Genomic DNA, 26,273 nt, shown 5'->3' with positions numbered 1-26,273 from the left:
GGACCTTAATCACTTTCTTTTTTTTTCTTTTGAGACAGAAGTAGCGCTCTGTCACGGAGGCTGAAGTGCAGTGGCTCAATCTCGGCTCACTGCGACCTCCAGCAATTCTCCTGCCTCAGCCTCTCTAGTAGCTGGGATTACAGGTGCACTCCACCATGCCCGGCTAATTTTTTTGGATTTTTAGTAGAGACAGGGTTTCACCATGTTGGCCAGCCTGGTCTCAAGTCCCTGACCTCAGGCAATCCGCCCGCCTCGGCCTCCTAAAGTGCTGGGATTACAGCCACTGTGTCCAGCCCTTAATCACTTTTAAGAATAAAATCAGTGTCGTTTACAGAGACCAGAGTGAGAGCTGGCATATAGTAGACTCTCAATAACTTTTTTTAATGAATGAACTTCAAATATCTATTTAAGGTCTTCTGCATACATTTATATGTAAGCTGGTTCTGAAAGGGAAGAAACCTGATTAGAAATTAATATAATCCTTTGCCTCTGCTATTATGCTTGATTTCCTGGCTTTCAAACGTTCCAATGCCAGGCTGCAGGATTGATTTAAAACCCCATTGCCCAAAAAGAAGCAGAGGGAGCTGGGACCCAATAACCAAGGTCCCTTTTCCTTGTAAAGACATTTAGGGATTTTATCTGTTACTCATATCTCAAGAACATGATTACTTAACTATCATAAAGTAACACTGTACCAATGACCAATCAGAAGACATGGGTAAAATTGTGGGAAGAAGCCCAGGGAAACAGTCAAACAGCTTTAGGCTTCACGGGACACTAATTAATCATTTTGGCTAGAAAGCCCCTCTCCCCATGGAGCATAATGTCTTCCAAAGAAGATTTGGATGAAACATTTCACCAGATGGATCCAGTACCTACATTAAGACTCTGCCACCCACACCCTTATGTATTCATTTATTTCTCCATAAAATATTTGAGAGTGTGTTGAGGTAGCAGAACCTGTACTAACAGCGGACTAAAGAATATGTTGTATGACAATTCACCTCCAATTTTCATAGCTGAGCGTAAACGAAAATGGAGGCTCCTAATTAACGTTATGTCATCAAATAAACATCAAGCAATTCGGAGTGATTTAGATTTCACTTTTACTCTTTTTGACCTATGAACTAGGGTGGCAGGATGACATTGGCATGCTAATCCTGCAAAAACTCAGGGCTTGTTTTGCAATAAGTTACTCACGTTTAGAGAAATAGACATCTGCTTGACCTCAAAACCACATGGTCAAAAAAAATCTTTAGAGTACACACTGCCTCTAGTCATTGCAGTGTAGTTACATAATAAGTATTGCCATTGTATAGACGCCTACAAGACAGGTATTATTTTCCCATTGCAGAGATAAGGAAAGTGAGGCTTAGAGAAGTTAAGTTACCCAAAGTTATTTGTCTTTTAGTGGGCAGAATTAATATTCAAATCCAGGTCTTCCATATCAAGAGCCCAGGCTCCTTCGAGAACTACACTTCAGCTTATAGCACACTGCTGCATCATAGGTTTTGTTTAGAAGTTACATACATATATAAATATTCACGAAACAGGTTGGACTTATAAAGAAGACATACATTTTTTTAAAAGATTTCAAAAACAACCTTCTGCTAAGAACAAACTGTGATAAAAGAACTCAGGCACAAAATTTTAGTTTTTTTTTACCTTAAAAATTAATAAATATCAGCTTTGTTTTCGGGTCTTTATAGCAAAGGTTAAAATAAATGTTGATAAATTAAGACTATTAACACAGACTGGTAATAGCCTAGATAGCAATTTAGTGACATTATCATCTTACACTTTAATGAAATAAAAACTTGAATTGATTTTGTAAGGAAAGACTCTCTTGTTTATTCCAATCTTAATATTATGGTTGATAATTTCACCAGCAGTCCTGATGAAAATATACCTGATATAACAACACCACAGGAAACTAATGATTGTCATGAATCTGTTTGTCACTGAAGTACAAAGATACAGACTCATCAAACTTTTAAAAATTACTAAAAGCAAACAAGTGATCAGGACAAATAAATTATTATGTTATCATTGTTTCTATGTCTTCTACTTTATTTTTATTACCTTATTTCCTGGGAAAAGTGGCCAAAATATCTTTCAAATATTTGTATTTAATTTTAACCTTTACTGTCTTAACTCCACAGAAGATTTTAAAGACTAAATTTCAGGAAACTGTCTATTGTCATTGTGAAATAGCTCTTTAATCTTTTATTTTCCTCTTCATCAAAAGATAATCAGTAGTCACCTGATAAATAATACCAGTATTCATTTCTTAACACAATGTGTTGCCTATTTTTAGGACTTTACCATTTGATTGTAAATTATTATTCAAATTGAAAAGTATGCATATATGGCCATGTTTTTTTAAAATTTACTCCAGTAAATTATCCAGAAAGTTCTATTGCTCCCATCACCTCTGAAGAAAACAAAACTAAACAAAATCAAACAAAAACATCTTACTGAAAGATAGTTGCAGGCATTTAGCTAACTGCCTCTATTGTAAACTTTTCTTTTTTATGAATGCATAATCCAGATATAACCAATTTGTCATGAACAGAAACTAAATCTATGCATGTTGCATTCAGATGAATAGGAGAGGCAGGTCATCAAACTACTGTTAAATGAAAATCAGAATATTTTTTATTTTATTACAATATTTATCCTTGTTTTTATAGAATTCAACATTTTCATAATCTTAGACTTGATCATGTTTCCTATACTCATGGGATAGAAAGCATTGAAATATATAGAGTCTTCTGTAGTTCATTCAACTTCAATCACATTGGAACTAACAAGAAGTAGAGTTACATAAAACATAGCATTTCAGCAGTCACGAGTACAGATTTGGAGGTAGGGGACATAGACTCCTCCCAATATGATATGGCATTTTAACATTTGGCTTCTAGTGTCAAATAAACAGGTTTGAAATCCAGTTATGGTAATTAATAGCCAAGTAACGTTAAGTCACTTAACCTCTTTGCCCCTCAGCTTCCTGGTCTGTATGATGGGAATAGCAAGAGCATCAACCTCAAAGTCCTGTTGTGAAGATTAAAGGAGATAAGATGTGTAAGTGATTAGTCCAGGGCCTGGCATATATGAAGCACCCAATACACATTAGTATTGTTGTTTCTAAAGACACAACCGTGTGTGTGGACACAGTTAGAATTTCTTTTTCTTTCTTTTTTTCTTTTTTTTTTTTTTTTTTTTTTTTTGAGGCAGGGTCTCACTCTGTCACCCAGGCTAGAGTGAAATGGTGCAATCTTGGCTCTCTGTAGCCTCTGCCTCCTGCGTTCAAACAATTCTCCTGCCTCAGCCTCCCAAGTAGCTGGGATTACAGGTGCCCAACACCACAACCAGCTAGTTTTTGTATTTTTAGTAGAGATGGAGTTTCACCATGTTGGCCAGGCTGGTCCTGAACTCCTGACCTCAAGTGATCCACCCACCTCAGTCTCCCAGAGGGCTGGGATTACTCCCAGAGTGCACAGTGGCATGAGCCACCATGCCCGGCGCAACACATTAAGAATTTCAAACTGGGATTAGAGCCATGAGCATTTCCCTAATCTTAGTAAATCTACATAAATAGGACAGTTAAAATTCTGGCTAATTGGAAAACTCAGGAAAGGATTCTAAATTAGTGACTTTTGCAGGATTATTGATAACGATAACATTGCTCAAGAATTTGAGCCAAAAATTTAGTATTCTTATTTTGACCCACAGTTGGATCCTTACTCATTCCCACTACTAGTCAGCTGCCATTTGTCTCTCATTTTAAAATTAGTTGTTTGACTGTTTTTCCTTGATCAATCCAATGTTCATTTTTGGTATGTGAGATCCTTAATACTTACCTCACTAATTCTCAATCTCAGGGCTGTGAGACCCTGGGAGACTATTAGGTCTCATAAGAGAGTAGAAATTCCATATGCCCACCCATGGTATTGTTCTTTAACTAAATAAATAGTATGTCTTCATATATAGGCACTGTTTTTCAAATGTACATAGATGTTGCTTTGGTTGACGAGGTATACTAATCCCTCTCTTGACAACAAACTGGTCATGAATTCCTAAGAGTTTTAACTTTAGGAATGTCTCCTATTCTTCTGAACTTAACACGCATAGATTTAGTTTCTGTTCATGACAACTTGGTTGTATTTGGATTATGCATTAATAAAAAAGAAAAGTTTACAATAGAGGCAGTTAGCTAAATGTCTGCAACTATCTTTCAGTAAGATGTTTTTGCTTAATTTTGTTTAGTTTTGTTTTCTTCAGAGACATTAACTTTAGAGACATTAGAGTAATATCTCTAGAATCTTTCCTCAGTTTTCCATTCACACTGGCGCTGCCCTAAACCAGACCCTCATGTCCAAACTATACTTTTCCAGCATTCTTCTAACTGCTTCTCCAGACCTCAATATGGCTCAACTCTAGTGTGTTTCACATTGTCACTTGGTTCATGACTCAGTTCCTCCCTCTCAAAAATGAATTATAAATCTAGTCACTCACAGGATCATTGGGAGGATGTAATGAATGGATTGTGAAAGTGTTTTATATAAAAATCTCTGAAAATATTAATTATTGTTATGAGCAACTCTGATCTTAGCCAGGAGTGATTTATTTATTCAACGAAAATGTATCAATGCTTATTAGATATGTACAAAATGGTACGCAAAGTGCTAGTGACAAAAATATCAATGAAACACAGTCCCTAGCCTTGAAGAAGCACAAAATCAATGTACTGGAAATCCTTTATAGCATATGTCCAGCCCAGGCACTGGTTTTCCCTGACCTGAGAACTGTTCCACATTCACAGGGTGGTCCTGTACAGAGATAGGGATTGTGTGACTCTGTTCCCCTAGACAAAGTGGACTGAACTGGGATAGACATCTGAAGCCTGATTGACCCACAAGCTGTGCTTCTTTAGAGAATCTGAACTGAGATTCTGAGACAGCCAATCAGTCACTGTCAGTGGTTAGAACTGCAAATCCTATAAATTTTGAGTTGTCATGTCTTGGGACAGAGAAGCCAAGAGGTTCCTTAGCAGAAAAAGAAGAATCAATCTAACAAGAAAAAAGATACCTGGGTTCCTGGAGATTTTTTATTACTTAGTGTGAAAGGCGGGGCACGGTGGCTCATGCCTGTAATCCCAGCACTTTGGGAGGCCAAGGCAGGCAGATCACAAGGTCAGGAGATCGAGACCATCCTGGCTAACATGGTGAAACCCCATCTCTACTAAAAATACAAAAAAATTAGCCAGGTATGGTGGTGGGTACCTGTAGTCCCAGTTACTCAGGAGGCTGAGGCAGGAGAATGGCATGAACCTGGGAGGCGGAGCTTGCAGTGAGCTGAGATTGCGCCACTGCACTCCAGCCTGGGTGACAAAGCAAGACTCCATCTCAAAAAAAAAATGCATATAATTAATACCAATCCAACACTACTATAATAAAGGCATATAGAACAAGCTTTGGAAGCCCAGAGATGGCTGCCAATAACTGACTTTAGGATTGTTTTACAGAGGAGATGAGATTTGAGTTGCTATCTATTGCCATATCTTCTAGATTATCTGATCTGCCCACCAAAAGAGCCTTTCTCCAGCTCCCATGCTTCACTCATGCCCCACTGTATTAGTCTGTTTTCATACTGCTATAAAGAACTGCCCAAGACTGGGTAATTTATAAAGGAAAGAGGTTTAATTAACTCACAGTGCAGCACGGCTAGGGAAGCCTCAGGAAACTTACAATCATAGCAGAAGATGAAGGTAAAGCAAATCACCTTCTTCACAAGGCAGCAAGAGGGAGAAGTGCCAAGCAAAGGGAAAAGAACCCTTTTTTAAACCATCTGATCTCATGAAAACTCACTCATTATCACGAGAACAGCATAGGGGAAGCTGCCCCCATGATTCAGTTACCTGCACCTGGTCTCTCCCTTGACACATGAAGATTATGAGGATTACAATTCCAGATGAGATTTGGGTGGGGACACAAAGCTCGACCATATCACCCACCCTCATGAAATGGATTAGTTCCAAGCCTTGGCTCTAGCATGCATTGTCACAACTTTTTTAATTGGACCATATCAACTTGAATTCCAATATGCAACACTGTCAAAAGACTTCTGACAAGCAAGAGGACTAGGTCACCAGTTCTGTTTTAATTACTTGCCCAAGATCATACAATCTTTAAGAGGTTTTGAACATAAGCATTCTGATTCCAAATATACTTTCCTACCATTCTGGGGTAGTGCAGAGCTCCTGTGAGGAGGTCAAGTGGCTATGGAGACACAGACTGAAGAATCTTGCAGAGCCCCATTGTCTACAGACTCAAGTCCAAATGCTTTGGCATGGTATTTAAAATCCTCCACAATCTGGTTTCGATCGGTCATTCCCATCTATCCCCACACACGTCCACCACATCAGACATTGGACAGCTTCTAAACTTGCTACCCATTTTCATGCCTGCCTACATATTACTCTCTGAGAGCATGGCCTTTAACCCATTTCATGTATCTGCCAAGCCTTCTCCATCTACACACAGGCCTATTTCATTAGTCCCTACTCTGCCGACTTTGCACCTTAGTCATTCTTCTAAAATAGTAGTTAACCACAAGTTCTCATTCCTCATTAGATTGGGAACCTGTGCCAAATAAGCATCTCTCCAGAATCACAGTCAAACACATCTACCCAGGAAACAGGTAAAAGCAGAGACAGCCTTATAGAGAAAGAAAGTGGGCATGATCTGAGGTGTTCCTAAAGACCATGCCAGCAGCAAAATATTCTTCCCATTCGAGTAGCATGGTGCCTGAAATCACACTATTAGGGATTTATTTATTTGGGTCTAGCATTACTTGGTCTTCAATGAATAAGAAAATGTTTAAATAACCTAAGTGTAAATTAATTTAGAATACTATTTCCTCTGTGACAAAAGGAGCTAAGCCATAGATGGAGCAGGTGCATAAGAAACGAGGTATAGAAAAGAGAGGAAAGGTCAAAGAAAGGGGACATTCAGATAGCAAAATAAAATATACACTTGGCAGGGCTTAAGAGTCATGCATTTAATTAATTAGAAAAGCAGCAACAGACATCACTATCACTGCTATCATGAGGATTTCGTTTCCTTCTCTCAAAGAATTTACTGCAATTGAAGGTTGAAATGTCATTTCAATTGATTTTTAATACATGACAACTTACATTTCCTTTTGCCATCTTGCTGTTGCAATTGAGAAGGCACTGGCAATAGCATTAATAGATGAGAAAGTCCAATATACCCCTTTTGTAAAAATAATTTGATAATGTAGTGGAAGTCAATTCAGTTTTTGGTCAGTTAGCACAAGAGACGCTAAATACCCATCACTTAGTTCCTCATGCTTACAAAGCACCTAAGGTTCTTTTTTACAGCAGCAACATGAAATGTGATAAAGTCTATGAGACCAAGGAGAGAAAGAAGCTCAACTCCAGTTTTGCTTTGCCATTAACCTGGGATAAAACATCAATCACAATGTTTAATCTGTAGGTAGGTTTTTTCATCTGCAAAATTGGGGTAATACTCCTGTTCCCCTTCAAATATCAGAAAGTGAGACATAGCTAGTTTAGTGTTTTAACACATAGAAACTGACCAATTTTATGATAAACAAGGTGAGTAAGATACATTCTTGGTCACAAAATGGCCTCATGACAAAAACTGTTTTATAAACAAATATGCATAATCTTTAATTTTCTAAAAGAAGGCATATCAAAAACAGTTTTAAAAGCAAATACTGGCAAACCTCCAGCATGCTTGGGTCTGTGGTGACCTATGCATTCCTACACTGCTCGCCAGAACAGTATTGAAATAGTTGAGGGTTTGTCCTGCTCCATCCAGAGTAAGGTTATAGAAATTTCAGACAATTGCTTGAAAAAAATGGAAAAAAAAGAAAAAAGAAAAGAAAAGAAAACACACTTCATGACTTCACATATAAAATAAAGATTTGTTTTCATTTTATCTTTTCTTCTGGAGTCAATGCTGGTTTTTTGTTTGGGTTTGATTTGTTTTCTTTAGTCTTTTCTTTTTTAGAGACAGCATCTGTTGCCCAGGCTGGAGTGCATTGGTGCCATCATGGCTCATGGTAGCATCGAATTCCTGGGCTCAAGCAATCCTCCTACCTCAGCCTCCCAAGTAGCTGGGACTACAGGCATGCAGTACCATGCCCAGCTAATGTTTTTTGTGTTTTCAATGGGTACAGGGTCTTGCTTGTTGCCCAAGCTGGCCTTGAACTCCTAGTCTCAAGGGATCTTACCATCTCAGCCTCAGTTTCCAGTTTTAACAGTTTCAATTAACAGTATACCAGTAGTAAATTTGTTTCTAGGACTATAAAGATCTGGCCTCATTACAGCAACAATAATAATAACATCAGGAAACAAAACATGTACTTTTCTCATATGATTCCATTTAATTCACACAGTTAGTTTTACAGGTAAGGAAATGGGGAGTTAAAGAGTTTAAATAACTTGGCCACAGTCACACAGTCAGTGGAATCACAAAACTCAAAGCTACACTAAAGCCTCACTATGTCCAGCTTGGCCACAGTGTTTCTGTCATTGGTGGGCTTTCCTTCTGACCTAGGCTGTTAGAGAACATACATCTCAGCTAGACTCGTCATAGCAACTAAGATGTAGGCACCAGAGTACATAATACCAGACCAACCTGCCTTCCACTCCATGTTTTGTGGTGTTCAATTCCTAAGCTGACTGTGGGTCACATTATGAGCATTTTCCTCCAGAAACTACAGTTCTTCATTTTCAGGCACTATTCTTTTGGTATTTATTTCCAGGCTTTGTATTGTAAAAGAATACCCCACTGCTGGCTGTGTGCAAAGGGAACTGTAAAATACATGATTACAGATCTGAATATCAAACAAACTCCATGTGAAATACACTTTAAAGGAAAAATATGCACATATTAACCACCTATACAGAATTACAACCTTCTTCTCCTTTACAATGTTGGCTATTATAATTGACCAGCTATATTGCAGCAGTATTTGAATACTGTAACATTCCAAGAACAATTCTTTTTCCCTATTAGGTCCCTCTAATTTTTTGTTTCTGCCAGCACATTCCATGTCAGTTAACAACTATACTCTCTACATAATTCTAAAATATTGAACTGTATGCTAAATAAGTAAAATATTTTAAGATAATGTCTTGAGGGAATAGTATTTCATATTATAACTCAATATGCCCTAAGGTAATTATTCAGATATCAATATGCAAAATAGCAGTATACTGTAGCGCCCTATATTTCTTTTTATTTTGCTTCTTTGTAGCAAGCAATAAATTTAAAGATACAAAAAAAATTAAAGGAAAAGTTTGCAGTCGATTTTATTAACAAGATTGTTTGCCTAGGGAGAGAGAAATTTCACTTGGTCCTTTCCTAATTATTCATGTAAATTAAATTCTACAAGTGAAGAAAATTCATAAAAGTCATACTTACTCATCTGAGAGGGAGATATGGCATATGAATGGGGCCTATAACCTCAGAAGGTGAAATGTAGAAAATATCACAAGCAGCTCCCACATTAAGTTAAGTGAACCAAAAAAAGGGAGATTCTTGGTGTGAAGGAGACTTCAAGGATATCCTCCCTAATCGCCTCTTAATAGTCTCAAATCTCTGACACAGGAAACAAATCAAGAATTCAGAGAACATGGAATTATAAGTCACTTATATTTGATATCAAATGTAAGCACTACTAGACACATTTTAAATTGTTTAAAACTTTTAAATAAAATGTTTGAAAAGAAAGCAAAAATTGTAATTTAAATTTTTAAGACATCTATATGTTTCACATACTACAAAAACTTCGCATTTTTGTGTGTTTTCTGAAATTCACACTGCTCTTTCCTCCTAAACCTATGTTAGGATGAAATTAAACAATAAACTACTACAGACTTGTATGCTAACACTCAATATTCAAAATGAACTCAAATCATTCAACAAATATTTATTTAATGCCTTTTATGTGCAAGGCATTGTAGTAGAGAACACAATAGCATTTCTCATTTAGATATAAACAGTTTAATCAATCTTTTCACAAAGGACGTAATCATTAAATAGAAAGTATGTCCACCATTCATGAGAATTTCAGTTTACATCTTTTCAGGATACAGGTAAAAACTTTGGGCTAGGTGCAGTGGCTCACACCTGTAATCCCAACACTTTGGGAGGCCGAAGTAGGCAGATCACGAGGTCAGGAGATTGAGACCATCCTGGCCAACATGGTGAAACCCTGTCTCTACTAAAAATACAAAAATTAGCCCAGTTGTGGTGGCACGCACCTGTAGTCCCAGCTACTCAGGAGGATGAGGCAGGAGAATCACTTGAACCCAGGAGGCAGAGGTTGCAGTGAGCCAAGATCATGCCACTGCACTCCAGCCTGGGCAACAGAGCAAGACTTTGTCTCGGAAACAAACAAACAAAAAAAGTGCAGGAAGAATAAAGTAGAACTGGTGAGTAGTTGAATATAGAGAATAAAGATAGAGAAAACAAAGATAAAGCCAAAGATAAAGTCAAGGAAAAAGCTGAGACAGGGACAGAAATTAGGAGACAGCAATGAGACCAAGATGACAATTTAAGCATCATATATGTTGAGCCTGAAGTAATAGCCAGCTATCCCAGCTAAAAGACCACCACTGACTCTGACTAGAAGGACAGGACTGGTAGCTTGAAGAACAGATCATCCAAGAAGATATACCAATGTCCAATATGCACATGAAAAGATGCTCTTCAGTAATCAATTGAGAAATGCAAATTAAAACCACAATGAGATACCACCTCATACTCATTATGATGGCAATTAGAAATATATATACATACACATACATACATATGTATATATAAAATTAAAAAGAAAACAGAAAACAACAAGTGTAATGACAAGGATGTGGAGAAATTGGAACCTCGTGCAACGCTCGTGGAAATGTAAAATGGTATATCTGCTGTGGAAAACAGTTTGGTGGTGGTTCCTCAAAAAATTAAACATACAATTATCATATAATCCAGCAATTCCACTACAAGGCAAATCCCCAAAAGAATTGAAAAAACAGGGACTTGAAAGATATGTGTATGCCAATGTTCATAGCAGCATTATTCACGATAGCAAAAAGGTAGAAAGTACCACTGACAGGTAAATGGATAAATAAAAGGTGATGTATACATACAATGCAATATTAACCACAAAAATGGAGTGGAATTCTGATACATGTTACGACATGAATGAACTCTCCAGGCATTGTGCTTAGTGAAGTAAACAAGATACAAAATGACAAATATTGTATAATTCCACTGATATGAGGTATTTAAAATAGGCAAATTCATAGAGACAGAAAGAATAGAGGTTGACAGTTGTGGGGAGAGTGGAATGGGAATGATTGTTTAATGAGGACAGAGATTTTTTTTCTCTTTGCTATGATAAAAAAGTTCTGGAAATGGATAGTGGTGATGGTTGCATAACACTGTGAATGGGCTTAATACCAAGAGAGTTGGGAGCTGCACGATGGAGGAAGAACAGATCAGCAAAGTTGTGAGAGAAGAAACTAGACTACAGGGATCATGAAGTGGATATGTAAGAATGAACTGGGGTTCACACATGGTACTCACTTGAGAAACTGGTATACTCATTGAACCTAACAGGAAAACTACAAATATTGCCCTCAAACACAGCAAACTATATATAATAAATCTTGTGAATAGAAAATGAGCATGTCAGCTAAATCCCTTGCCTGGACTTAGAGATACAGAGTTAATATTTGTGGTCTCTGCACTTAAGGGTTTACTGTCTGTTGGAGAATACTGATCCCAGAGCCAATTTTATTTTTTCATTAATAATCAGCATTTATTGAGCACCTACTATACATCAAGCCCAGAGCTAGTCATTAGAGGTGACAGAGATTACGTATAAACCAGGTAACTATCAACAAGGCAAGACTTCAGGAGAACAGCAAGACTCCTTCCTCCTTGCCCAAATGATATGGTCTGAATGTGTCCCCCCGAAAACTTATATGTTGAAACTTAATTGCCAATGTGATAGTATTATCAAGAGGTGGGGCCTTCAGGAGGTGATTAAGTCATGAGAGCAAAGCCCTTATGAACAGTATCTGTGACCTCATAAAAGGGATGTTATGGAGCCATTTGCCCCTTCTGCTAGTAAGGATGCAACAAAGCACCATCTACAAAGCAGAGAGCAGACCCTTAGCAGACACTAAACCTGCCAGCACCTTGATCTTGGACTTCCCAGCCTCTAGAACTATGAGCAATAAATTTCTGTTGCTTATAAATTACCCAGCTTAAGTTATTTCGTTACAGCAGCCAAAATGGACTAAGACACCAAGCCTCCTCAAAAGATAATTAAAGCCCCCAAATTATTAAGACTTTTAGACCACAATCATAATAAAAACTCAAAATTCGGCTGGGCATGGTAGCTCATACCTGTAATCCCACAACTTTGGGAGGCTGAGGCGGTACTTCACTTGAACCTAGGAGTTGAAGACCAGCCTGGGGAACATGGAAAAATCCCATCTCTACAAAATATACAAAAATTAGCCAGGTGTGGTAGCATGCACCTGTAGTCCCAGCTACTTGGGAGGCTGAGGTGGAAGGGTTGTTTGAGCCTGGAAGGTCAAGGCTGCGGTGAGCCACGATTGTGCCTCTGTACTCTAGCCTGGGTGTCAGAGTGATACTTTATCTCAACAAAATAGCAATAATAAATAATTTTTAAATTTTCTCCTGAGTTACAAATGTCAGATATCAGGCTTCCTGAAAAACAAAAAAATTCAGAAGATTCTACTTTTCACTTTTACCTGAGGCTGGCAAAATGATTCAGCAATGTTTAAACAGTCTAAAAATTAAATGGCCGTGGAAGAAACTAAATTAACTATGCTAAATACTTTCTACATAATACCTCCTTTGATCCCTACAACAATCCTATGAGGTAGATATCTCAAGTTTTCAAAATATCAAATTCAACACAATAATAAATAGCAGGCAGCTACTAAAACATCTATTTTTCTTTAAAGAGTATGCAGCAGTTTCATGGATCAGAAGGGAACCATAATCTCAGCTCTCGCGTTTTGGTGTGCCACTAATTTCTTTCATACTCTACAACCTACTTGTTTTCAAAACTCAAACTACTGATATTTTTATAAAACCTTTCGTTTTAGGTAAAAATGTAAGAGAATTATACTTGTTCTTTTTTCCTTTTTTTTTTTTTTTTTTGCATCCTATGTTTGCATTATTTCTTGAAAGTTTAGTGATAGACATTGTCTCTTAAAATTTATTTATTCATTCAGTAAATTGTTTCTAAATAATTATTTATTTTTTCAAGAAACTTTCATTTCTTGAACATCTACTATATACCAAGCACTGAATTTGATGCTTGGTAAGAGGAAATTAAGGGAGAGAAGAAAAGGCAATAGAGACAAAAAGAAAAGGCCCAGTCTTTCTTCCCTTAAGGAGCTACCAGTTTAGTAAGAAAAATAGGTATGTATAACTAGTTATAATACAATGTGACATGAGCTAGAGTACAGAAATGTAAGTGATTATGGGAGCCCAGGGATAAAGTAATTAATGATCTCTATGAGAAAGGCATACTACTAGATATTGGGAGCTTCAAAGATGTAAAAGAATATGTCCCTGCTTTCCAAAAGCTTATAACTCTGTAATAAAATTAAATACATACACAAATAACTGCACTTCAAGTTGGTAGTTCTAAGAACCTTTAGAGTGATTAAAAAATAGAAGGTCCTAGGATTGCCCTCACATCTGGTGAGGAGGAATAATAATACTGCCCTTTATGGAATACAAGCATCAGGCATCTTGCTGAAATCTTCATACACATAATTTTCAAATTGTGGGGGTTGACAATTGTAGCAGATAGCTTCTAATATGGCTGCTTAATTATCCCCACCTTCTGAAACTCATATTCTGGTGTGATTCTCCTCTGCCTGAGTGCAGGCAGTATCTGAGACTTTCTTCTAGTCATTAGAATATGGCAGAATTGGAACGTCATTTCCCTAATCATAACATGTAAGATTGTAATATCAGTCTTGCTAGGAGAGACTTTCCACCTTGCTGACTTTGAAGAAACAAGAGGCCACATGGTAAAGGAGCTGAGGGTAGCCTTCAGCCTCCACCAAGCAAGAAACTGATGGTCCTCAGGCCAAAAGGAACTGAATTCTGCCAACAATCATGTGAGCTTGGAGACAGATCCTCCCCCTGTCAAGCCTTGAGTGAGACCACAGCCCTAGCTGGCCCTTTGATTGCGGCTTTCAGAAGAGTTCCCAAAGCACAAAACTTAGCAACGCTATGTCTGGACTCCTGACCCAGAGAAGCTGTGACCTAATGGACATTTGTCGTTTTAAGCCATGAAGTTTGTGGTAATATTTCTATATAGCAATAGACATTAATACAGTACTGTTATGCCCTTTTTCTTCTTCTTTTTTTTTTTTTTTTTTGAGGTTATGCCCTTTTTCAAATGGAGGAACAAGTTTTGAGAGGTTGAGATCACAAAGAACCAGAAATCAAGCCCAAATCCATGCTGAGACAAACTCTATGATATTGCCTTACAGAAAATGTTATGAAAAGGCAGATATGTGCCCTAAGTCATAAAGCAGGTAAAGATGGGGGAGGCCATTTCTGGTTGATGGAATGTTTTAAGCAAAGGTCAGAGACAAGGGCATGTGTGCCATATTTCACAATGAATGTTCCCTTTTACCAGAACAAAATACATCTATGTAACCATGGTTTCCCAGATTTCCCCAGTCTGTGGACAAAAAGGTGTTACTTTATCAGTAATAATACAAATATCACTGACTCTTGTCTACATGTGCTGGACACTAAGCCTCCAGTTCACAGCCAAGTGTTTCTAGAACAACCAAGGGAATGTCCTCTTATGTTTTATATGTGCTTGTCTCTGAGAGTCACAGTGTCTTTCTAGCCACTGTTGGTACTCCACAGCAAGTGCTAAACAAAAGAAAAGAATGAATATAGAAAACGTTTCAAAGGAAGTGTAATTATGAATACAAACAGATTGAATATACAAAAACATGAAAAAAGGAAAAAGATCATTCAGATTTCAAGACTGGTGATGAAGAAGACAGTCAAGAGGAGAAGCTGGATGGAAAGGAAAAGTTCCAGCAGGATTGAGGTTCCAGCAGGATTGAGGTTCCAGCAGGAAATTCACATAGAACCATAAGCCAGTAATTGGAATCTAGGGCAAAGAAGTGAGAACTACTCCAAAAGGTTGATAGTTTTTTCAGTGTATGGGATCAACAAGGAAATGAGTTTAAAGAAGAGAAAACTAAAAACTATAAATAATATGAGTCTACATATGCATATGTACATATGCATACACACACAAACAGACACACACACACACACACAAACATATAACCATAGCAAGATGAAAGAGAAAAAGATTTAGATTCCTGATGGCTGTAATAAACAGGAACATTCTGGTTAACTCTTCAACATTCCTTCCATCCCAGATGATTAATCGAGGCCACATGGACGAATGAATTCCCCTGGAAACTAATATACATTTTCTATATTGATTCAATCATGTTGAAGGGAAGAATTTATATTTCTAAGTTGGGAGAGGTTTTCTAGATAAGCCCAAAGCTACATGCAGCAACAATTATCATTAGAAGCCACCTTGCAACCATGAGGGCAGCAGGTACAAGCAAAAAGCCAACTCAAGTGGGAAGGAGAAAATACGAGTTTATGAGAAAGCAAAGTTACAGCTCTAACATGCTCTGTCTAGATTCTAGCCTCCTCTGGGATTTTTCTTACATAAAATGATATGTTTTCTTATCATTTAAAACCATTTTCTGAAGACAAAATCTTTCTGACCAATAAAATTGTGCAATTAAAAGAATTCAAATATTGTAGACAAGGCCAACTATAAGAAAATTGGCTTTCACCAGTTGAGTAGACTGTACCCTGATTCATCATTATTTACCCCTGCTCCCCTTGAAAGAAGATTACATTTTCCTATGCCTTGGCATGTGACTGCCCATGCCTCCTGCAACAGAAATACACATCCTACCTTGGATGTGAGTGGACAATGAAATGTCAGTGGATGGGCATATGTTACAAATGAGTAGGTACCTTAAGAGGCATCACAAGTTTTCCATGATTTTCCTTATCCTTTCCATCTGCCACATCCCAAATTGGGACTGTCTATCACCTAAGTTCTGAATGAGAAGACAAATAGTGAGAGCCCAACAGAGCTGAGGAGAGAGCCACAGAAGTAGCACCCCATCCACAAGTGACAATACATTACATGTGTACAAAATAAATATACGTTTTTTTATGTGACTGATACTTTTAGGTGGTTTGTCACTGCAGCAAAGCTGCCTAATGCACCAATAACAGACCCATAAGGCAGTCTTTCTATATTGGCTATGCCAAAAGGCAGATCCAAAGGGATTAAGAAATGATGGAGTGGAGAGGAGGGGGGATAGTTCCTCTTCCACTTAGAATGTAGAAAGCCCCAGAGCATGTCATTCACCCTAACAAAGAGAAAATCTTGACTAACATACAAAAGTCATAACTTTCCTTGGGCCCATCAGAGAATCACAGGGCAATATTGTAAACTAAATTCCAAAGGTTTACAGCCTCCTCCAATAAGAGACATGACCCACAAAATTTGGCAGAGCAGGAGAGGAAGCGAGCAATAAGTGGGTGGTAGTAATGAGCTCCCCCAATTAACAATGGTAAGAGGAAAGCCAAGGCTCAGATGAGGAAAGCAATTGAAGCAAACACCTCACTGCTCTACCACGTTCAGTTTCCTGATACAGAGTAATTGTACTCAAGCATATTGAGAGAACTTGCAAATGGGATTTCCCAGCCACTGACAGGAATCTTTGCAAACAGGTATCTCTTAAAAGAAGACATAGTAATGGTCAACAAGTATATGAAAAAATGCTTAACATCACTAATTATCAGAGAAATGCAAATTAAAACCACATGAAGATATCATCTTATACCAGAGTAGCTATTACTAAAAAGACAAAAAACAACACATATTGGCATGGATGTGGGGAAAGGGAATTGCTTATCCACTGTTGGTGGGAATGTAAATTAGTAAGCCATCTATAGAAAACAGTATGGCAATTTCTCAAAGAAATAAAAATAGAACTACCATTCAAGCTAGCAATCCCACTAGTGGACATCTACCCAAAGAAAAAGAAATCATTATATCAAAAAGACACCCTGCACTCATATGTTTATTTCAGCACTATTCTAACAGCAAAGTTATGGAATCAACCTAAGTGTCCACCAGTGCTTGACTGGATAAAGAAAATGTGGTATATATACACCCTGGAATACTGAACAGCAATAAAGAGTGAAATCGTGTCTTTTGCAGCAGCATGGATGGAACTGGATGCCATTATCCTAAGAGAAATAACTCAAAAACAGAAAATTATATACTGCATGTTCTCATTTATAAGTAGGAGACTAAACAATAGCTACATATGAACATAAAGATGGAAATAATAGACTCTGAGGACTCCAAAAGGGAGGAGGGAAGAAGGAGAGTGAGGGTTAAAAAATTACTTATAGGGACAATGTTCACTATTTGGCTGATAGGCACACTGGAACCCAAACCTCACCATTATGCAATAATATATTACAAATCTGAAGATGTATTCCCTGAATCTAAATTTTTTAAAAGTGTAAAACAGAGAAGTTTAAAACAAAAGACAGTGTGACCTTCGAATAATCAGAGAGAGTGGAAAAGAGAATGTTCAAGGAGCAGAGATGCAGGTGCAAAATGGGGTATAATTATCGAAAAGAAAGGCAAATTCTGCAAACACTACAACATGAAGCATGACAACAAATCTAGGCAAGAAGCTACAACAAGTGACTAAAGGGCTCTTTGAGAGTTCCTAGGACACAATTTGAGTTAACCAAGAATATATAATACTTACATCATTTCTTTATCGAATAAGATATACCAGTGGGTCAGCAAAATTCATTGATATACTTGAACTTTAAGGAAAGCATGTGACAAATTCTTTCCTGAAATTCACATACACAAGATGGACCTATATGAACTAGAATAAGAAGAGTATAAGAGCTTCAAGAAACAGATTATAGGAGTTTGAAAGAAAGAGTGGTTCCTATTAAAAAAAAAAAAAAAAGATTCCAGGGAAGTAACTGTGTATGGGGGGATGCCAGTCAATTAGGGCAAGAAATTAGTGTAATCACTATCAGGATAACCTTAATAACAATAGCATTGATGTGTTGAGCACTTATTACATGCCAGTTCTGGTGCTAAGCATTTCTTTCACACATTAGCTTATTTAGTCTTCACCACAATCTTTTTAGGTAAATTTATTTTCCCTTTTACAAACAAGGAACCTGAGGCTCAGAGAGGTTAAATAATCTGCCCAAAATAATACAGCTAGTAGCTGCAAGAATGGAGGCTATACGCTGGGTCTTAGCCAAACAGTGTGCTATTAAAATGTCATGCCATACTTGAGATAATGCTAGGCACATATTCCAAATAAGACAGAACAGTGCCAGGCAATGTGGAGAAACCAATGTAGACCTGATCTGAAAAGGAAGAAGCCTAGAGAAACAGGGAGCAGTGGAAAGCCTCTTGTATAACAGGCAGAAGGGATGGATGACAAGACTGAAACGAGCAAGGGAACAGGAGACAAGTTGTAGGGACTTTTTAGTGTGAGAATAGAGACAGAACATGGTGGTTTGAATTGTGGTTAATAAGGCAGATTAAAAGAATGGTGTGACTTAATTTTCTTCTAACAAATACATTTGAAATTGCACCTTCAGGCTGGGCATGGTGGCTCATGTCTATAATCCCAGCACTTTGGGAGGCCAAGGTGGGAGGATCACTTGAGGTCAGGAGTTCAAGACCAGCCCGGCCAACAGGGTGAAACCCCGACTTTATTGAAAACACAAAAAATTAGCCAGGCGTGGTGGTGCACACCTGTAATCCCAGCTACTGGGGAGGCTAAGGCAGGAGAATCACTTGAACCCGGGAGGCAGAGGTTGCAGTGAGTCAGGATTGGACCATTGCTCTCCAGCCTGGGCAACAAGAACAAAACTCTGTCTCAAAAAAAAAAAAAAAAGTAATTGCATCTGTATGGAAGTTTGTACCAATCCAGTTGGCACCCACAGTATTGCTGGAGGAAATAAACAGACTGGTTGACAAAGAGTCTTCCAAGGCTGGTGGCATAGACATTTCTGCAGCCTTTCCTTTAAGAACTTTATAACGCTTAACAACCTCCTGATTAAACATTTGGTGTTCTTCACAAATCTCAAATTTTCTTCATCGATCAAACAAGGCAAAATATCATACAAAGGTTAACATTTTTCAATATGTACTCTATTAATCTTATTTCTTTCATTTATACCATTTAAACAGTGGCAATTTATTTGTATAAACTTTAAACTGTAAAAGACACTGCTACTATGTGTTGTGAAACATCGCAGTAACCTAAGCATAGCATTTTTTTCCAAACTTAATGTACAGCAATATATGCTATTTAAATAACAAATCTGGAATTTGAGGAAGCAATTAAAGTTTATGAGAGCAAATAAGAAAAAGTTCAAAAGCAACAGAGCTCTTTAAGTTTCTGTGGCAAATACACACAGATATTAATATGGTCAAATAATCCGAAGATAGCACTATAAATGGAGAGGTAATATTATATGCTTGTATACATTATATAATGTGTGTGTGCTTTACAACTGTTGGGTTCAAATGGTGCAAAGGAAATGCTATTTTTATCTAAACCTATGGAAACAGTTGGTCACCTGCTGTGTCCAAGGAGAGCCTAAAGCTTTCTGTCATTTATAAGCAGTCTCTTGACTTAAATATAAAATCATTGGCTTACACAGTGAATCATTATAAATCTCTCACAAGCGTTTAAACCAATCAGTCAAGCTTAGAATGCAGTGATTTGGAGAACCATAGCTCCGAGGCTTTGGGGCCTCACTATGCAAGGGTAATAAATGTAAATGATTTTGTAACTTGTAGAAACATACGTTAGTTCGCTCTTTACCTCCCAAGGAGCAACTGGGTTTGACTAAGGGGGTTTACTGTGATCCCAGGGAAAAAAAATCTATTATGTCATTTTCTTTCCTGAATCCTGGGGAAAAGAATAACATGAAAAGCAGTTAATCTGTTAAGCACACAAAGCTTACTATATAGAAAACTGCCACTCAAAAAAATCTGGATTCCTTGTGCAATTTCTTCCCTACCCAGTAAGAAAGGGGCCTTTCTAAAGCAACGTTCTGTAAGCGGTGCTGTTTACCCAGTTTTTCCTGCTCCAGGCAACAGAATCTAAACTCCAACAATTAGAGACTATCCAAGTGTCATCTCCATTCTCAACAACAACAACAAAATTATCTTGTAGTCTTCATGAAATAAAAGTCAAAACTTTGAAAATAAATCATATGCAGAGTTTGAATGATTAGTTTTTTCAATTTGAAGCTTAATTTCATGGGCACAGCAAAAGGATTTACTGAGAATAATAAAAACATTTAAAAATGAGAATTAGATACATACTATCATATAATTAACTAAAGCTTAATTATATACAACAAAACTATAAATGATGTAAAGTGAGGTTTTGATTGTACTTATTTCTCCTCACTAGAGATCTGGTAAAATCTCTGTATCCAAAACGGATAATAAAATATAGCCTTTGCAGGTCTGGTCCGGATTTGTTACCTGGTGTTGTTTTATTGCTGTTATTGGTCTTTGTGTCCATGGTTGTGCTCGGCTAGTGTCATCATCTGCACGGTCATACTGTCATCGTGCAGAACACTTACTACTTAGCCTTTGTTTCCTTTCTCAATGTTCAGGTTTCAAACAAACACATTTCTCACATAGGCTTTGCCAAATTTTTTTCTACGCATCACCTCTGCCTTCACTAGTCCATCTGAGCCCTCAGGCGCCCACTCATGCCTTCTGCATGCTTTATCTTCATGCAATGCTGAAGCAAAGAAGGCAGTTCTAATATCCTTTTAGTAGGATACCTAACTGAAGTCCAAATGGCAAGGAGGCAAAAAAAAGTCTGAAGACTCACAGTGGGGAAAAATATAGGTAACATAAGACGTTCAAATATAAAATGTCTTTCCCCACTCTATACCTTCTCCTTGGCTCCTGCTGTACTTGTTTGGAGAATACTCCTGTTTAACCATTTTGTGTCTAGTATCATGTAAGGTAAGCTCACAAATGCCAAATTCTAAAAGGTGTATAGTGCCTTATTTCATCAATGATTTCTACTTTAACTGGGAGAAGAACTTTTGGAGAGGGTAGGTCCTGAACCAGCTGAAAAGGAGCATTTTAGGACAGTGTATGAACGACATTTAAAGATAGACATGTATGGTAATGGTGTATGAATATACAACACCCTGTCTAGTTAATACATTTTTCTTGATTTGCTTTTAAAACTATAATGGAACTTCTTATATTCAAGGCACAGAAGCTAGCATGACATACAGCAAATCTTCATTTCTATAGAAAAATCAATATTGCCTATATCAAAATAAATTTTTTTCTTTAAAAAGTTGTTATAATGATCAATTAAAAGTGATTACCACTAGAATACAAGTTATTAAAAACAAGCAGAAGTTGAATGAAAATTGGTTCAAGAAAACAATTTAGCAAGGGAATTTAAGAATAAAATAGAACATTTGGGATACAGTTTTACAGTTTGACCTCATTTCCCTATTTTATCATCCCAAATGAAATTAAAAAAAAAAAACTATGTATATTGGTGAAAACATTTATTGGCATATGAATGGTTGTCAATTTCATTGTTTATTGGAACCCTGAAACTTTGAAAAATGTTTTCTTAAGCTGCATAAATTATTTATATAAAATATTGATAATAGTAAACTTACAACATTAGATACTGAAAAGTCTATTAACGCTGCTTTTCCATCTATGCAAATATATTTCAAGAGAAAGTGGGTCCAACAAGATCTTATGACAGATTCTCATTGAATAAGCAAAAAATAAATTGTCACTATGATAAAACAATGGAATGAGCTTATAAGAGATTATGGAATGCCTTGTCTTAGAAATCTTTCCCCAAAGTCAATTTACGTTTATTTTTTAAAAAAGAATAATTAATTTTCTGGAATTAAAAAATGCCTGAGCAAATGATTGCTCCAAGATCCCTCAGAAATAATTCTAGCATTGCCTTCTTTTTTGTTTTTGTTTTTATTTTGTGCATGTGTATGTGTACAGACATGGAGTAAATGAGCCCTGGTGTTTTTCAGTAGTTACATTATTACTAAAAGTTATATATGTACTAAATATCCCACTAAGGTTTTATGTCTGTGAATTGAGCTTTACATTTCTTGGTCAAGTTTCCAACCATTATTACATAAAATGATCCAGTTACATAGTTTATGAGTTAATTTATTAACATTAATTATTGTTCATGTAAAGCTAGAAAATGCAATCTTTAAAAAAAACTAAGTTTAAATATAATATCACAGAGCCAATATTTTAACAGTAACATGAATCAGGTAATAAATAGCTCCCTTTGATCATTGTTTTTAAAGTCTCTTGAACCATGCTTTGATTAGTTCTATTTAATATTTAACATCTGGTTAGTCAATTTCAATCTGCAGGAAACACTGCTGGAAAAATTCTATGCTGACTAAATACATTTATAATACTACAAAGCTGACATGTAATTGATTTTAGTTCCCATAAAAGGATTATGTTAACTTTCCTTAATCTATATGTTTGTATTTCGTGCAATCTAGTGAATTCACACCAGGGATGCTAAGTTTTTATTTCTTATCAATATTTTATGTAAAACTGATAGGATTATACTTTAGTCTAAGTACCACTCTCCAATTTTTTTCCTTGAAAACAAAATAATATTATAAAAAATATTACTTCACAGCTATAGCACTAATGCAGTAGTGGTTTACTGGCCACTGCAGTACCTCAATTCCTTGAAAGGAATACTACAGTGATACATTTCCTATAGGCTATCAAACCCCAGAAACATTTTTACATTTAAAAACAAATGTTAAAGTTGTATTTCCCACAGCTTTGGGTTTGTTCGTTTGTTTGTTCAGTTAAGTATTGTGCAATGGGAAATTGAGGCTTTTGTCATCATTAAATAAAGCAATGTTTGGAAAGATTTGTTTAAGTCCATGTTTTGGCCATTAGTCATTTAATATTATTTTACATATTGCATACTTACGTTTGTAAGTATGCCAAATTTCTAATGAATAGCCATTTCTCAGTAAGCTATTAATTTTATAAGACAGAAATTGTGGTTTTATCATTGTAACATTGACCCAACTATCAGAGGAGGTTTATTTTTTAGATAAGCAAAACTTACTTTTAGTCATTAGTTTTAAATGCCCGTGTGTTGAAATTGGTGGGTTTTCTTTCAGTTTCTTTTGTGTGAGTGAAAGGTGGATAAAAACAAAATGTAATATAGAAATTATGAAGACAAAGTCCAAATCTCAACTTTCTCTCGAATGTTTTCTACATATGCTCTCGTTATAGCCATAACAAGTTTGAAAGACACTAACTATGGAAAGAAGGATTATATAAAGCAACACTAAAAGTGAATAAAACATTCCATTCTAAAGAAAACATCAGCAGGGCACAGTGGCTCATGCCTGTAATCCCAGCACTTTGGGAGGCCAAGTTGGGTGGATTACCTGAAGTCAGGAGTTTGAGATCGGCCTGGCCAACATGGTGAAACTCCGTCTCTACTAAAAATACAAAACTTAGCCAGGCATGGTGGTGTGCACCCGTAATTCCAGTTATTTGGGAAGCTGAGACAGGAAAATCGCTTGAACCCAAGAGGCGGAGGTTGCAGTGAGCCAAGATCGTCCTACTGAACTCCAGCCTGGGCAATAAAGCAAGACTCTGTCTCAAAAAAAAAAAAAAGAAAGAAAGAAAGAGAGAGTGAGAGGAAGGAAGGAAGGAGGGAAGGAAGGAAGGAAAGGAAGGAAGGAAGGAAGGAAGGAAGGAAGGAAGGAAGGAAGGAAGGAGGAAGGAGGAAGGAGGAAGGAAGGGTCACCAAAAATTGCAATATCTTGCGTTAAATACAACAAAAGAAATAAAGATCTTTTGGCAATCACAGTGGTTGGCTTTCCCAACTCTACCCAGGTTTCAAACCATAGATCTGCAATAAACCATGTGTTCTACAGTGTCTTGGATACTTACAGTGTTTGAACCAGTACTGAGCATGGGCTTGATTAATAACTAACAAATATTATACTTGATAAATATTAATGGATGGGGTGCAGTGAAAGCATGTATATACCAAGTAATTGTTTTTTAATGCGCAGAGTAAAAGATAATTTAAGGTCAATAAATATTATTTATCTAAATTCAATATTTGCTTTCTTCTAATACAATTATAATATGTTGCTAAAATAAAATTGGTTATGTTGCTGAAATAAAATCATTTTTTGTTGTAAGGACTTTGGCTTTTATTCTGGATGAAATGGAAAGTATTGGAGAGTACTGGAGAGCCAAGTAATGACATTATCTGGTAAATATTTTTTCACCATGGCCACTATATTGAGGATAGACCAAAGGAGGCAAAAGTAGTAGAGAGACAAGTTAGGAGGCTATTGAAATGATCTGGGAAAAAGGTGATCTTGACCTGGACCAGGGATGAAGTGAAAGAACTAAAACGTAGTTAGACCAAGAGTGAACCCTAATGTAAATTATGAACTTTGCATGATAATGATGTGTCAATGTAAGTTCATCAGTAGTAACAAATGCACCACTCCGGTAGTGGATGTTGATAATGGGGGAGCTATGCAGTTGTGGGAGCTGGGAGTATATGAGAAATCCCTCCACCTTCCATTCAGTTTTGCTGTAAACCTAAAACTGTTTTAAAAGCTAAAGTCCATTTTTTAAAAAGTGGTTAGACTCTGCATACATACTTTGCAGACAGCAGTGAAATATTTGATCAGAGAGAAGACATAGATCAAAAGACAGAGAGGAGCTCAGGCTGACTCTGAGGACTTTGAACACACAGGAAGATTGAAATTGAGGTGTCTGGTAGGCATCAAGTAGACTGAGAAGGCAGTTGGACACACAGGTCTGGAGTCCGGGGAGCCACTACCAACTGTAAGAACTGCTGAACGTGACAGATCTGTGAAGTCTCACCCTTCTGGAAAGTTTACCAACATGTCTGGGCCCAAGGTCATTCCATACATCTAGAAAGCTTATACAATTGGTTAAAACACGGAGATATGGGTGGATACTATATTCACCTTAAACTATAATGACTGTCAATTCAAGTCTTAATTCAACTGTCACCTAATGTGTTGGTGTTCAGGAACCTCAAAACAGGAAAGCAAAAGAGAGCCTTTATTTATTTCCTTATTTATTCATTTATTTTTAATTGACAAATTAAAATTGTATGTATTTATCATGTACAACAAGATAATACTGTTTTAAAATATGTGTAAATTGTGAAATGGCTAAATTGAGCTAATTAACATCTGCATTACTTCCCATACTTAACATTTGTGGGGTGAGAACACTTAAAATCTATTCTCACAGCACTTTTCAAGAATATAATGAGAGCAGACATTTTTACACAGTTATATTCCTTCTGACATCTTGTGGGATTTTCTGGAAGTATATAAAATGGCAAATACATTTGAGGTAATTCCATTCTATTTTAACAATATTTATTGAGCATTTGTGATGGGATGGTTGCCAAGAGACCTACAAATTAAATAGAAACCCCATAAATTTTGCAAAAATATAAAATATTATAGCTCTCAAGATACCTATAGTCTAAAGGGGAAATATACACAAAATAAGGAGATATGCTTCAAAGGCAGTGGTTTTTAAACTTTAATGTGCATAAGCATCTCTGTGTCCAACCCCAGAGATTTTTTGGTGGATCTGGAGAGAGGCCTAGTAATTTAACAAAATTCCATGTGATTCTAATGAAGATGGTCTGTGGCTGTAAATAATAGGACCATCTTTCAAATGTATCCAATGAAAACTATCCTTATTAATTTATAATGTTATACGTCTAACCCAGATACAAAGTGGGGGTACCTTATATTGGAGATCTCAGTAAGGTTGGCTCAAATTCCAAAGCCTGGCCCTATGAAAGTCTAAGACCCCCTTAAAGATCTCCATATATTCTAAGGAAGTAAATTTTCACTCTTATGCTCAATTCTCCCTCTCAGAAATCTGCCTCTATCTGTAGATGACCCTTGAACAACAGGAGTTTG

General features: G+C 36.8%; 1 long non-coding RNA gene and 1 other non-coding gene across 2 annotated transcripts in view; one reads left to right on the top strand and one right to left on the bottom strand.

Moving 5' to 3' along the window:
- LOC117063701 overlaps window positions 1–26,273 on the bottom strand; it is a 71,607-nt gene that overhangs the window by 7,536 nt on the left and 37,798 nt on the right. The window lies entirely within an intron of this gene.
- On the top strand, window positions 7,766–7,896 carry LOC117063812. Its single transcript, XR_004429096.1, has one exon. It is a non-coding gene; the product is annotated as a small nucleolar RNA SNORA9 (small nucleolar RNA).

This window comes from Trachypithecus francoisi, unplaced genomic scaffold (genome assembly GCF_009764315.1).
Source record: "Trachypithecus francoisi isolate TF-2019V2 unplaced genomic scaffold, Tfra_2.0 Lachesis_group18, whole genome shotgun sequence".
Taxonomy (NCBI): Eukaryota; Metazoa; Chordata; class Mammalia; order Primates; family Cercopithecidae; genus Trachypithecus; species Trachypithecus francoisi.
This window is presented reverse-complemented; position numbering and strand designations above follow the sequence as displayed.